Consider the following 15,797-nt stretch of genomic DNA (forward strand, 5'->3'; position numbering starts at 1 on the left):
CCGCAAGCTTGGGGTGAGACATCCGAGGGAGAAAAGAAGAACACAACAACCAGAAGGGAAAAAAACATTGTGAGAAAAACATCTGGCTGAGGGGCAGAGAACACACAGACTCCAACCTCCCCTACTCACCACACCTAACTCATACACTAACACACACACACACACACAAACACACACACACACAAACACACAGACACACACACACACAGTCACACACTGAACAGACGGACAATAGCCCTAATGGGAGTCCTTAACACCCACCAGCACACTTGAGCTCCGAGCTTCGTGCACACCCGCATGTCCTCTCAATCACACACTGCACACACACACACATGCACATGTGCACACACACACACACGCAAACACACACACGCACACACACACTCCTGAGAAGACCCAGACAGACCCACAAAAGGGTCAATGGACCAGGAAACAATAGACTTGCATTTTAAAATCATGCATTGCAACCTGTCCTTCAAAGTACTCTACCTACCGAGTTATTGTGTTAGAATAGGTTTTGAGAATGAATGATAAGTTCATAAGCAGATGTCACAACAAGTGCAGCTTCATTACAACATGTATTAAATCCCAGTGGGACTCACACAGTTCGTCTTGCCATCATTGAGTCCAGTAACTGTAGCATTCTTACGTGTATTACTGTGGGCACCGCCACTACCACCACTGATGCTACTTGTGGACAACACTGTGGGCACTCCCATTCCCACACAAACTAAGACTGAGCCAGTCAGCAGTTGGGTTGGTCCTAGTAGCAAGACAGGAGTAAAAAACACTGCAGACAACTGGCAGGTCCTGGCAACCTATACTTCTCCACACACACTAGTCAAGTCAAGTCAAGTCAGTTTTATTTTTAAAGCGCATTTAAACATGCACAGAGTGCAACACAAAGCGCTCCACAAACAAGACACATAACAAAAAGACAAAAGATGCCGGATGGAGCGGCGTAGTCGCCAGCGTGCCCGTGACATCAAGACATACAAGACAGACAAAAAAACCAATTAACAAATAAAAAGTAAAAAGAAAATCAATTTCAAAACAAAAATAAATCATGTTAAATTAGTCCAATTTCCAAACTGGCTGAAAATGTCCAAGGGCAATGATGACCCGCGTGAAAGCTGCGCACAGCTGTGTCTTCACAACCGATGCAACGCCAACAAAGTTCTTTATAACTGACCAACCCAGAGAATTCACTGGCAGTCTGGAGAGCACTGGAAGAACAAGACAGTCCGAATTTGTGATGGGCAACCCAGCCAATTATCAGCTCGGTGGTCCTAGACAGCGACCGTTTGTTGTTTCATGGTTGACGCTGTCATCAGAGTTCCTTAGCACTCAATCCAGACTGCAGGCACCTAACGGTAGATGCTAGCAAGGCAGCTCGCATGGCAGCCGCAGCTCGTGGTCGTGGCAGCTGCAGATCTCTTGCAGATTGACGTTAGGCACCCTTGCTGAGCAATCCCTCCGTCCAGACATTGGATGTGCAGCGTCACGGATGGATGAGGGACTTCAGAGACATTAAGCAGGCTAGCCAAGGCGCTCATCAGCCCAATGGAAGCTGGTAACTTGATGATGATGGTGTCAGCAGAGTTTGTAGAAAAAAGGACTAAGAATAACAGAAAAACGATTGAAAATAACATAAAGAGTGATTACATTTAACTAGAAAAATAAATACAAAAAATTAACAGAACATTACATAAAATTAAGAACATTACATAAAAACAAACAAAAACATGATGCCAGACGGAGCGGCGTGTCTCGCCAGCGTCCCCGTAACCTAGCAACCTCTACACACACACACACACACACTAATGACCATGTGTAGGGCTAGCGTGTTGGGTAAGGCTTCTGTTTATGTTACATTGCTAGTGGGAGACCATAAGCTGAAAACCCATCTGTTTGTTTGTTTACCCCTTGACAATACAGCTAATTAGCCTTTCATAGCTCCAGGCCACTGTTCCCTTGCAATTCCCTACGCTTTATGTATTGTGCTTCAGTTCAGTGTATTTTGTTTTTAAGTAACTAAATTAGCTATTTCCTATATGAAAGCAATAGTATCTTTGCATTAAGAATTGAAATGAATTGAAAAGTCTTTAATTTACATATTTTATAATGTTTACAATCCATGGGCTCTTTGGGCTGACCCATGTGACATGCATTGGATTTAATCAAGACTTTAGACTGCTTGCATTGCTGTTATTCAGAGATCATGCTTAGCAATTTGCTTAGGCGGCTTTTGACAGCATGCGTCTTAACGTGGAGGATGGAAGCATTGTAAGGTGAAGACATAAGGTGGAGGATGGAGACGTCAAACACAACCGAATAGCCGTTTCATTAGAAACTTGCAGAAATTATAATCAGAAGTTAATTTTTACCAAAAACCGGGACAATTCGTGTCCCAGAAAATATTATTAATTATCGGGGACAGTCACTCAAAAAAGAGAACAATCCCTGGAAATACAGTATGTGTGGCAACCCTGCTGCACAGTCTCCTTTATCTATCCCACTGGGCTGTGGCACTAGCAAGCACTGCTGCCGTTGTGAGGACAAAGTCAAGAAGTGTTTTTTGCCCCAGGGAGGGACCAGGATGGCAACAGAACATAACTTGTGTTGAGAGATGAAGATGGTCTAATGGAGGGCTTAAGGAAGAGTTTGCAGTCACATGCACACTCATATACACACACACACACACACACAAAAGACACAATTGACCTCCACAGAGAGGCTCTTGTTAGCATAAACATGGAGGTAAGCCAAGTAATGGGGCCTTCATGGATCCTGGACTCTGAATTAGGACCTGTCGATAAGGTAATGACAGACTATAAAAAGGGCCTGAGCCAAGGGACTAGTCATTAAGAGACAGATTTAAAAGCAAGACGTGTTCTGAGTTTGAAAATCCCACAATCTGACACACACAGAAAGACACACACACACACAGATACTCTCACACACAATACGATACACACTTTCTCCATGCTAGAATATAACATACTATATATTGTGTAGTTCTAGTAAAGTACTTGCCTTTCCTCAAGGTACATTCAAATGCACTGTGCACACATACACATGGTCACTATCACACAATCTCATGTACAGGGAGCATATGAAATTTGCACACACACACATCCTATAATCTCCAGCTTTTCTATATCTCTCATTCTACTTGTCTTTCTCCTATGACAGACTCTCACAGATCCATCGTTCTCTCTCTCCTACCCTTCCAGACACTCACACACACCTCTTCTCCCTCTGCCCCCCCCCCTTCTCTTTCAGACAGACACTCACACACTCGTCCACTGGCTGGGGGTTTGGCATCCCTGAAGGTGCCGTTGGATTGACAGGAGAAATGTACGCTGGAACTGCGGCCTGCTGCTCGTGTGTAATTAAGGGAAATCGCCCCGCAGTGTTTTGGCAGTGCCTGGTCGTGGAGGCTAGCCCTGCCGCGGTGGCATAAATCATCGGGGTGATGACACCCGTACAGCAGTTACCGGGGAATGGAAGAAGAGGAAGACAAAAAAACCTCCCCATTTTTTACTGAAATATTACGCAGCTCAGAGCAAACTGCCGACAAAGTGACCTTGGAGATAAAGAGTAAGTGTGGCAGACAGGAAAGCTCTTTAAAGGCCATTTAGACCTCTGTGGGGAGGTCCATGTCTGTGAGCATGCATGTGTGTGTGTGTGTGTGTGTGTGTGTGGTAAGGAGTATAGATTTAAAAATACCTCCAGGAATTTACACAGGCTTCTTCAAATTTTGCTGAGTACTGAGGGTGAACAGATTGTTATGGGGACTGGGGAGGTATACAGTATAACCACTCCTCAGACAACTCAGCAGTATATGAATTTAATAGTATAGCATTTATAACTAGATGTACCGCATAGCGGTACAAAATATGACCGCCGCTCAGTCCTGTACATCCATTCCACTTGAAACTTTTGTGTATGCTTGTTTGGCATGTGTGTTTGCGGGCCGCACAGAAAGTAGCATACTGGCGCTGCAAAGGTGAATAGATGTGTAGCACTTGCCAAAAAATTTGTAGCATTGTTATAAAACCTTTAAAATCTCTAAACAATCACAAGTAGGGCAGTTCATCACAGTCCATCCATTGCAACTGGACTGATGAAAGGTACACCTGTAGGCTACATTGTATTTGGGAAAAGCAGAAGGTAGCAGCATAATGTATTTATTTATGTATTTATTTATTATTAAACAAAACAATCCCTGTCAGATCCATGCAGTTTTCAACAGCTATCAAGAAGAGAGGTCATGTCATGGATTTTTGTGAATGTTTCTTCTTCTACATATGCAAGAGTTTAGTCATCTAGTTATGATATTCAACTTAATTGTCAATGCACAAATTAAATACCAGTAGTCTAAAACAAAATGCAGTTTTACCCAGTGGTGCAAATAACTGACATGTCCAAAAGGGCCTTCATGAAATGCGTCTCTAGATACACATTTTAACGGGCCAAGTTGAAGAGCTGCTGTCTGTTATTGTTTGTGCAAATATAGGCTGATTCATGTTCCCTTGCAACTGTGAGGTCCACGGTTAGTCTGGCTTTCGCCAGACCAAGCTTAATCTTTTAAGAAATCGCCGGCAGATCAGGCTGAGTTCACCCAGCCTATAGTCCATGGTAGGCGCCTGATAGAAATATTGTTTAATTTTGCGATTGAGATATCCACGCACTGGCGCCCCCCTTTGCGACGTTCGCCCCCCGTTTTCAGAGCTATTCTAAATGCAAAACTGCATAGAGGGAGTTATGACAAAACCGTGACTGTTAAACTATAAGCTATACAGTATAAGGTAGGCCCTATGTTAGGCCTATTACACGACATATATTGTCACTAAGCTATGCTGGCGACCTAAATAAAATCTCTTTTGGGAACAGTATCAAGCGGACTTAAGCTGCCACCTCTTGGCGAAAAGTTAATAGTTTTGCAGTAGTAATACAGCTGCGTGAATCACGGAAAGCGCAAATGAAGTGGACACTTCTAAATGGGACCCACTGTACAGTAGCTGAAGGTCTGTGGCTAAAGCAGCCATAATGAAGAAAGTGTTATCATTGTTTGGATACATCACACACAAGTGCTTTTTAATCGCATAGACTACAAATACCAAGCTGGAATCAAAGAACATCGACTCCCCTCTCACACCCTAAACACGCACTTCGAACAAACAAAAAGCGTCTCAGTCTCACGGTAGGCTTTAGCCATAGGCAAAACTGTATTGGACTGGTGTAACGTGGGTACTAAATCATCCATCGCAAAGAATGATTTTTATAGCACGTGCAACAAATATGTGTACAGCCCTGACCTGGATACATCTCAACGTGCGCTCTAAAACATTTGGTTTAAATGGAGATGTACATGTAGATCATCACGGGTGCATTAATAAATCTACATTGCTGCGAGTTGCACGAATTATTCACTTTGACGAATTTATGCTTCAGTCCTAGTTACTTTACTTTGAGCCATGCTTTTCCTTACTTGAATCACCTTTGAAAATAGAGGATTAAAGTAGCCTAGTGGGTGTTTGGGAATGAACGTTGACTCTTTTTGAGACTTTGAGCAGAAATGTCCCACCCCAGTGTTTAGGCTGCATCATAAACAGGTTATCTTTCAGGTAGCCTATATAATTTCCATTAGAAAACCATCACGTTAGCGAACGTGTTGTGGCTAACTCACTTAGCTCCTGCTAGTAGCCTAGTTATGGTCATAAGAGAATGGGATGACAGTCGAAAGATAGAATTAGTGCTGTTATCAATTTGCTTGGTAGCCTATACTGTAACTGTATTTATGATTTTCTACAAATACATAATCAAATTGGCCTCCATCACTCAACCAATGCTAACGGTAACATTATTTTACCTACCTCCTAGGCTATAACTTACAAGATTAACGTAGCCTACCTGCAGTAAAAACCAAGCATGTCCGATAAACATTCTCAGATTTATTTCGGCTTCAAGAAGAAATGGGAATTACATTTAATGTGAAAATCATCCTACCCTTATTAGACGTTCTCTACGGTAAACTTCAGTGTTGTCCTTGTCTTTCCAACCCACTTTAGATTAACTTCCAACAACATTACGTCTCACTGCAACGATGCGCCATCTGTTGGACAAACGACTATGTAACGCCAATACTGGAAATGCTGCCAAATGATGATGAATATTTGGTTTTCCTTTAATCGTACTGAATTTGTAATTATGTATCGGCCGTTCTAATTGCCGATACCGATAGTATGTGCGTGCCTGTGTGTGTGTGTGCATGTGTATATGTGTGCACTAGGGGTGTAACGGTACACAGAAGTCACGGTTCGGTTCATACCTCGGTTCGGACATCACGGTTCGGTACGAGTTCGGTACAATGGAGGGAAAAGCAAAACAAAAATGCAGAAAGCATTTTTTTTATTGTGCATGTCTCAGGCTGTACCACCTAGTGTCATACAGTCTCTTCCCTGAGCTATCTGCAACAGCCTGAAGTGTGTAAGATGTAGGCTAAACAGTACAATAAGTACCCAGACTCCATCTGTAACTTGTAAACAAAATAAGACAATCAGCTATCTACAGCATCTCTTATTTCTGAAAGTGCAAATTACATAGAAAAATGATTTTTTAAAATCCACTTAAGTAAGACCTTCAACATCTGTGTTTAGTTGTATATGGAAGGGTCTACAATTTGCCTCAATATTTTTCATTGTGTGTAAAGTAATAATCTAGCCTACTAACTGTGAAAATATCACACTATTTTGCCGAAACGAAATTGCTCCTTTCATTTCATAAACAGACTACAACTAGAAGTCACGTGACTTTGCCCTTTGACGTTAACTCACCGTAGCATGGTTTGTTTATTAGCCTGGTTAGCGTTGTCACTTTATTTTACTGTCTATGCACTTAACACTACCAGCTCCTCATGTGAGAAGTTACAAGTTACCCCAACATAAAGGTAATTACCACGCGATTTACATAGCTTTCTGTCATTACGAAATCATTTAATTTAAGCCATAGGTTTTGGCCCTATTTGTATGTGTATCCAAAGGCTGCTGAAGCGCAGGGGAAGTTTTTTTCCCCTCGTTTCAGTGATTTGTAGCCTACATCATCTGGGTGATGGCTTCGAATATGTGTAGCATTTATTCCACTCACATACCCAATAACTGCTGAACAACGCTGACACACAGTTTCATCTTATCCACCACTCTTTCGCCTGTACTAACGTTACTGTAACTGAAGTTCTCAAACTTGCGATCTTAAATAGACCAGCGGATCCTCTAACTCTTGTGGGTCTAACCTTAGTGCTGCTAATGACTGACGGACTCGACTGACGACCTGACAAAAAAAAACATAGGCGCCATTCAGAGCTAAGGCGAGGCTACAGATTAGCGTTAGGTGTCGCTAAAGAACTCCCGTAACTCTCGATACTTAACAGTAATTGCGCATGACATTAATTAATCCGCACACGAGTTTTATGTATTTTTATACCGTGTATTCTCCGTGTAAATTCATGCACCGAACCGTGACGCCCGTACCGTTTCGGTTCAATACGAATACATGAACCGTTACACCCCTAGTGTGCACCACCATCTACAGGCCAATGAGTGTACAGTCACTAAATGTACACATAACTTAATTTTTTTAGACCCCCCCCCCCATGAATGAAATTCTACAAAACTACATATCCCCAGAGAATGTCAGGTTAATCATACACATAAAATTTGGTGCAGTTCTGAACATCTTAACTGAAGAGAGGGCCGATTAAAGCAGAATGATATTGCATTTAGATTTTTTACCGGGGGGGTGCAAATCAGAAATGAGTGATTATGGGCTAGGTTGATGTGGGCCCTTGAGACCAACATACCATAAAAATTTCTTCAGCTACGGTTCAGGTAGTTATTTAGGAAAAACTGCATTTTTTGGGTTTCGGGGGGCCCAGCGCAGGGGGGGGAGTGGCCCCCGGGGACCAAACAATTTTTTTCCGTAAAAGTTTAATGGGGCTACATACCCACCAAATTTCATGTGCCCCGGTGTTTCGGTGTCCCGGGTATCGTTGACCAAAATTTCAGGAAGTAGACGGAAAAAAAAAGAATAAAAAAAACTTTGACAATCCCTATATGACCGCTTCGCTAGCTTTGCTAGCGGCGGTCATAATAAGTACACACAGGGACTCTACTGTACATGCCAGCAGATAATTGCTGGACCACAACATAAATCACAAAATAAAGTGGAATGTACACTGTTAAAACAAAGAGTTGTCTTTTTTACACAATATGTGTTGAAAATAACACAACTTGTGTTGTTTTTTTAACACATCTCTGTGTCCAGATAGGGACAACACGGTAACACTTTACTTGACAGTATTGACATAAGAGTGACATGACACTGTCATGAACACATACCACTGTCATGACACATGAACCCTAACCCTAATCCTTACCTCTAACTCTAATCCTAACCCTAACTCTAAACCTAATCCTAACCAAATGTGACTTAATAACAGAAGCGTTATGTCATGAATGTTTATGACTTGTTTATGACACGTTAATGACAGTGTCATGTCACTCTTATGTCGATACTGTCAAGTAAATGTTAACGACAACACATTCGTTTTAGGAGTGTAATGTTATTCCAAATGTGGAGTTCCAAATCCTTACCCTTACTTTCAACCCTATTCACTAACTGTTAACAAAGCCGGTAACACTTTACTTGATGGGTGAGTTCATAACACATTCATAGCAGCTGTCATAAACTGCACTTAAAGCATTCATGACTGTTTCATGAGGCATGACTCAACATTCATACCAAACCTTTTATGAATGTGGAAGACAGAACGATGACAACTTGTCAAAATAAAAGTCCAACAATCGCAAAGCAGCATTGCCGTTTTTCTCTCCAGCCTTTGTAAATATTTCATGAATATCTTATGAAGTCTACATCGAATGTCACTTTACTATACAAGTTGTGAAGTATTCATAATCACTGAATTTAACACTGGGAGGTAAACTAGCCTACATTCAGCTGACCCGTATTTGTGTAACCTGGAACGGTTGGACATTCCAAGTAGCAAAAGATGAGAAATCATCTGCAAAGGTATCATAAAACAAATAGATTTTTATGAAACAAAAATTATTTGCTTGACCATGTTCTGTCTTTTTGGCACTGGAGTAGCCCATTGACTCAGATGTGACGTGATCAGGTAAGAGGTTCGGAACAAAAACGGCAATGCTGCTTTGCAATTGTTGGACTTTTATTTTGACACATTTTTGTCGTTCTGTCTTCCACATTCATGAAAGGTTTGCTATGAATGTTGAATCATGTCTCATTAAACAGTCATGAATGCTTTATGTGCAGTTTATGACAGCTGCTATGAATGTGTTATGAACTCACCCATCAAGTAAAGTGTTACCCTATTTTTATGCACAAATGACAAACCCAAAGTTCCAGGACAGGCAGTAATGGACAGATAGGAAATCACATAATCCTACTGAACAGACGAGAGGAACAGCTCAGCATGACACGTGGGCAGACACTGGTCTTTATGGCTGCCAGTCTGTGAAATGATGTGGACATTTCAACAATATTGCCTATTCTGGTTGGCTTAATCATTTTGACACTGAATTGGAACAGTAATTTGATTTGTACAACGGAGTCCAGCCTTTGGCCTTGAAACGAGAAACTTCATTCGAGCCTTTGAGTACTGAAATACAAAGAAAGCAAAAGGCTGCAGACAATACCCTTGTTGTATCCCCAAACGAACGGCATTGCAAAGGCATTTGCACATGCATAGATCTACTGTATTGCAATCATTTGTCTTTTTTTAAAGTTTGTATGTATCAAAAAGTTTAATATAATGTTGAATATCCCCATAAACTTATAGCAACCCCCTTGCATGACAATACATCCACTTGTTATTTCATTGTTCGTTTATGAAAGACTGGGGTATGTTGTAAACATGTTACTGAAACAGGGCATTGTGCTTTCAGCTATTTGGTAATGGTATGTTATGTAACCTCACCACGGGTGTCACAATGAGTGCAAATGACTGAAGTAAACACATGCACAGAGAGAGAGAGAGAGAGAGAGTGGGGGGAAGACAGTTGAGATACACTGCAGTATAAACTATCATATTACAGGGACAGTCCACTGGACCACACTGATAAACACACACTCTCCTCTGACCACAGCGTGACAGAGGAACCAGCAAGGCTTTAGACTGAATCTCGGAAACATCTTGTGATCACGATGGCGGTGCTGCAGACTGTGGTGACGTTCGCTCTCATTCTCTCCCTCTCCTCTGCTGTGACTTTAACATGCAACAACCTGATGACTCCCCTGCCCTTGGAGAACTATGATGAAGTAAGCTAAATTCATCTTATCCTGTCAAATCCCTGTGCTGTGTAGTGCTAGAGCAGATCTGAAGGAATGACAACAGAGATAAATTACCATTATTCCAAAACAGACTGTGAGATCCAACTTGACCAGTGAATAAAATGTTTACAACTTCACTGTATGATACAAACTTGCATATAACAGTAGACAGTACATAGTCAGTCTTTTTTTTTTTCTTATTTCTTATTGTCATCTCAAAATTGTACTTGAATGATTTCTTGTCTACTCTGTGGTGGGAGAAGGCTGATAACTGTCCCTGACTGTGGTGTGTTCTTACAGCTTACCGGGAAATGGGTTATTCTGGCCTTAGCTGGAGAGAGACAGCTGTCTGAACTAAAAAGCTCCTGGATTGAGATCTTAGCAGATGACCAGGGCAAACAGAAAACCGTTCACTGGGCAGACAAGCTGTAAGTTTGAGCACATTCTTTTTTTTCTGCCTTTTTTTTAATTACTTTATTTAAATACAGTGCTTTCATTTACATTATGAAAGGTCTTCTTCTACTGCACTACTATTTAACATTTTTACATTTTGCCCTTCAAAAATAGACAATCACCAACAGAAACAAAACACAAAGAACATTGCATTGACACACATCACAACAGAAGTAAAGCAACCACAACAAATGACAGAGATAGATCAGGGGCGGAGCCAGACATTGTAAACATTCGGGGCTTAGCCCATTTAATTTTTTTTTTAAATAACCCCCTAAATAATGACTTCTAGTGAATTTTGTGTAAACTAATAGACACATTGAGACTTAAAAAATGTGAAACTAACATTCAACAGATTCAAGGTATCTGACTGGCACAACACTGTGTAAAATTATAGTTTTGGGTCTTTCAAGAGGCAATATCTGTTCATATCTGTTTAGCATGTACTTAGTTAATTAAGCGTTTTTTATGGTTTGTATATTATAGTATTTGTTTATTTTCATTAGGCTATTGTTTGATATGACATTATTGTTTATTATTGCTATTCTCCTTCTTCCTCTTCCCTGATCTCATTTGTGTGACAAATATATATAGAATATCTTATACTATAATATACATAATATTATGATATAATTACAGTATGGCCAGTCATCATGATACAAGGGTATTTTAGAAGGAATGCATTAACATCTTGACATAGGCGTTTCCAAATTATATACATTTTGTAATTTAGCAAGATTATTCATAGGTTTCATCAGGCCCCTTTACACAGGTGCATAAAATCAAGCACCTAGATCATACATGGGCAACATACGGCCCGCGGGCCACATCCAGTGTAGCCTAATTTATTACAAGACGAGGATCACTTTGTTTTGGGAGCTGGAATTTCTTATTCTGCAGTAGGCTTAGCTAGCCTATGAGAGTATTGAATTTGCCTTTTCCGCCGACGAACGAGGACATTTAACGTTAATGTTAAAAGCATGTTAGGGAGCTAGCCAAGTAGCCTAACATTAGCCTGCCTAACAGACTGAAAGCTCTTAACGCAGGGCCGTGGGAAGTGAGTTTTGGTTGGGGGTGCTGTAGTCGGGGGGGGGGGGGGGGGGGTGTTAAAAAAAGTTATTGTATTTTATTTAAACGCCTTTCTCTGTTAATGGACAACAGCATACTGGCATTGCATGACACACAGCACAGGCATACATCACTGTCAAGAACATTATGGCTACACTACAGAAAAAATGCGACAAAATGTCGCAAACCACAGATTGATACTAACGCAAACAAAGTAACCGCTATCTGACGCTACACTAGTAAGGTAACAAAGTTGCTGTAGCCTTGCACCGAAATCGACGGTGAACACGAGAAATATAAAAATGTTTAACACCAACATTAACTAGATGTACCGCGTAGCGGTACAAAATATGACCGCCGCTCAGTCCTGCACATCCATTCCGCGAAAATAAATCATATTAATGAATTTGTCTCCATCTTCTACTCCATCCCCCACTCTTGAAACTTTTGTGTATGCTTGTTTGGAATGTGTGTTTGCACACATTCCGCACACAAAGTAGCCTACTGGCGCTGCAAAGGTGAATAGATTTGTTTCTGGGCCAAAAAATCTGTAACATTGTTATAAAACCTTTAAAATCTCTAAACAATCACAAGTAGGGCAGTTCATCATAGTCCATCCATTGCAACTGGACTGATGAAAGGTACACCTGTAGGCTACATTGTATTTGGGAAAAGCAGAAGGTAGCAGCATAATGTATTTATTTATTTATTATTAAACTAAAACAATCCCTGTCAGTTCCATGCAGTTTTCAACAGCTATCAAGAAGAGAGGTCATGTCATGGATTTTTGTGAATGTTTCTTCTTCTACATATGCATAGGTTTAGTCATCTAGTTCAAATTATATTCAGCTTTATTGTCAATGCACAAATTAAATACCAGTAGTCTAAAACAAAATGCCGTTTTTCCCAGTGGTGCAAATAACTGACATGTCCAAAAGGGCCTTCATGAAATGCGTTGAGAGACTGTTCATACACATTTTAACGGGCAAAGTTGAAGAGCTACTCTCCGTTATTGTTTGTGCAAATAATATGCTGATTCATGTTCCCTTTGCATTTTGCAACCATGAGGTCCATGGTTAAGCTCAATCTTTTGACGCAATCTTTTGATTTTCACCCAGCCTAGTCCATGGTAGGCGCCCGATAGAAATATTGTTTAATTTTGCGATTGAGATATCCACGCACTGGCGCCCCCCCTGCGACGTGTTCGCCCCCCGGTTTTAGAGCTATTCTAAATGCAAAAATGCATAGACATTGCATGACAAAACCGTGACTGTTAACAAACTATAAGCTATATAAGGTAGGCCCTATGCTAGGCCTATTACACAACACAAATTGTCACCAGGCTATGCTGGCGACCCAAATAAAATCTCCGTTGGAACCAATGGCTTACACCTTACAGTATCAAGCTGCCACCTCTTGGCGAAAAGTTAATAGTTTTGCATATCAGTAGTAATACATTTCACGTAGCTGTGAATCACGGAAAGGGCGAATGAAGTGGACACTTCTAAATGGAACCCAACCCACTGTACAGTAACTCAAGGTCTGTGGCTAAAGCAGCCATAATGAAAGCGTTATCATTGTTTGGATACTTCACACACACGTGTTTTTTAATCGCATAGACTACAACTACCAAGCTGGAATCAAAGCACATCGACTCCCCTCTCACACCCTAAACACGCACTTCGAACAAACAAAAAGCGCCTCAGTCTCACGGAATAGCCATAGGCAAAACTGTATCTGACCGGTGTAACGTTGGTACTAAATCATCCATCGCAAAGAATGATTTTTGTAGCACGTGCAACAAATATGTGTAGGTACAGCCCTGCCCTGAATACATCTCAACGTGCGCTCTAAAACATCTGGTTTAAATGGAGATGTAGATCATCACGGGATCATAGACAGGTTATCTTTCAGGTAGCCTAGGCCTATATATTTTCCATTAAAAAACCATCACGTAGCGAACGTGTTGTGGCTAACTCACTTAGCTCCTGTTAGTAGCCTAGGTTATGGTCATAAGCAAATGAGATGACAGTCGAAAGATACAATTAGTGCTGTTATCGATTTGCTTGGTAGCCTATAAACGCATTTATGGTTTTCTACAAATACATCAATAATCAAATTGGCCTCCATCACTCAACCATGCTAACGGTAACATTATTTTACCTACGTTCTGCTATTGATAGGATTAACGTAGCCTACCTGCAGTAAAAAAACAAGCATGTCCGATAAACATTCTCAGATTTATTTCGGCTTCAAGAGGAAATGGGAATTACATTTCATGCAGAAATCATCCTACCCTTAGACGTTCTCTGCGGTAAACTACTGTAGCCTACAGTCTTGTCCTTGTAGGAAGCATAGTGTCTTTCTAACCCACTTTAGATTAACTTCCAACAAAATTACGTCTCACTGCAACGATGCGCCATCTAGTGGACAAACGACTACTTATCGCCAATACTGGAAATGCAGCCATGATGATGATGATGAATATTTATTATGACCGCCGCTAGCGAAGCTAGCGAAGCGGTCATATAGGGATTGTCAAAGTTTTTTTTTTTTTTTTTTTTTTTTTTTTTTTTTTTTTTTTTTTCCCCGTCATCTACTTCCTGAAATTTTGGTCAACGATACCCGGGGCACCGAAACACCAGGGCACATGAAATTTGGTGGGTATGTAGCCCCACTAGACTTTTACGGAAAAATTTCGTTTGGTCCCCGGGGGCCACTCCCCCTCCGCGCTGGGCCCCCCGAAACCCAAAAAATGCAGTTTTTCCTCAATAACTACCTGAACCGTGGCACCGAGGATGAAGAAATTTTTATGGTATGTTGGTCTCAAGGGCCCACATCAACTTAGCCCATAATCACTCATTTGTGATTTGCACCCCCCCGGTAAAAAATGAAAATGCAATATCATTCTGCTTTAATCGCCCCTCTCTTCAGTAAAGACGTTCAGAACTGCACCAAATTTTATGTGTATGATTAACCTGACATTCTCTGGGGGTATGCCAAGTTTCGTAGAATTTCATCCATGGGGGGGTCTAAAAAATTAAGTTATGTGTACATTTAGTGACTCTACACTCATTGGCCTGTAGATGGTGGTGCACACATATACACATGCACACACACACACAGGCACCCACATACTATCGGTATTAGAACGGCCGATACATAATTACAAATTCAGTAGGATTAAAAGAAAGCCAAAATAAATATTCATCATCATCATCATGGCTGCATTTCCAGTATTGGCGATAAGTAGTCGTTTGTCCACTAGATGGCGCATCGTTGCAGTGAGACGTAATTTTGTTGGAAGTTAATCTTAAATGGGTTGGAAAGACACTATGCTTCCTACAAGGACAAGACTGTAGGCTACAGTAGTTTACCGCAGAGAACGTCTAAGGGTAGGATGATTTCTGCATGACATGTAATTCCCATTTCCTCTTGAAGCCGAAATAAATCTGAGAATGTTTATCGGACATGCTTGTTTTTTACTGCAGGTAGGCTACGTTAATCCTATCAATAGCAGAACGTAGGTAAAATAATGTTACCGTTAGCATGGTTGAGTGATGGAGGCCAATTTGATTATTGATGTATTTGTAGAAAACCATAAATGCGTTTATAAGCTACCAAGCAAATCGATAACAGCACTAATTGTATCTTTCGACTGTCATCTCATTTGCTTATGACCATAACCTAGGCTACTAACAGGAGCTAAGTGAGTTAGCCACAACACGTTCGCTACGTGATGTTTTTTTAATGGAAAATATATAGGCTACCTGAAAGATAACCTGTCTATGATCCCGTGATGATCTACAATCTCCATTTAAACCAGATGTTTTAGAGCGCACGTTGAGATGTATTCAGGGCAGGGCTGTACCTACACATATTTGTTGCACGTGCTACAAAAATCA

The sequence above is a fragment of the Alosa pseudoharengus genome, unplaced genomic scaffold (genome assembly GCF_046254945.1).
Source record: "Alosa pseudoharengus isolate Yale_2024_CS ecotype anadromous, Long Island Sound unplaced genomic scaffold, YU_APseudo_1.1 YU_APseudo_1.1_scf_18, whole genome shotgun sequence".
Classification (NCBI taxonomy): domain Eukaryota; kingdom Metazoa; phylum Chordata; class Actinopteri; order Clupeiformes; family Clupeidae; genus Alosa; species Alosa pseudoharengus.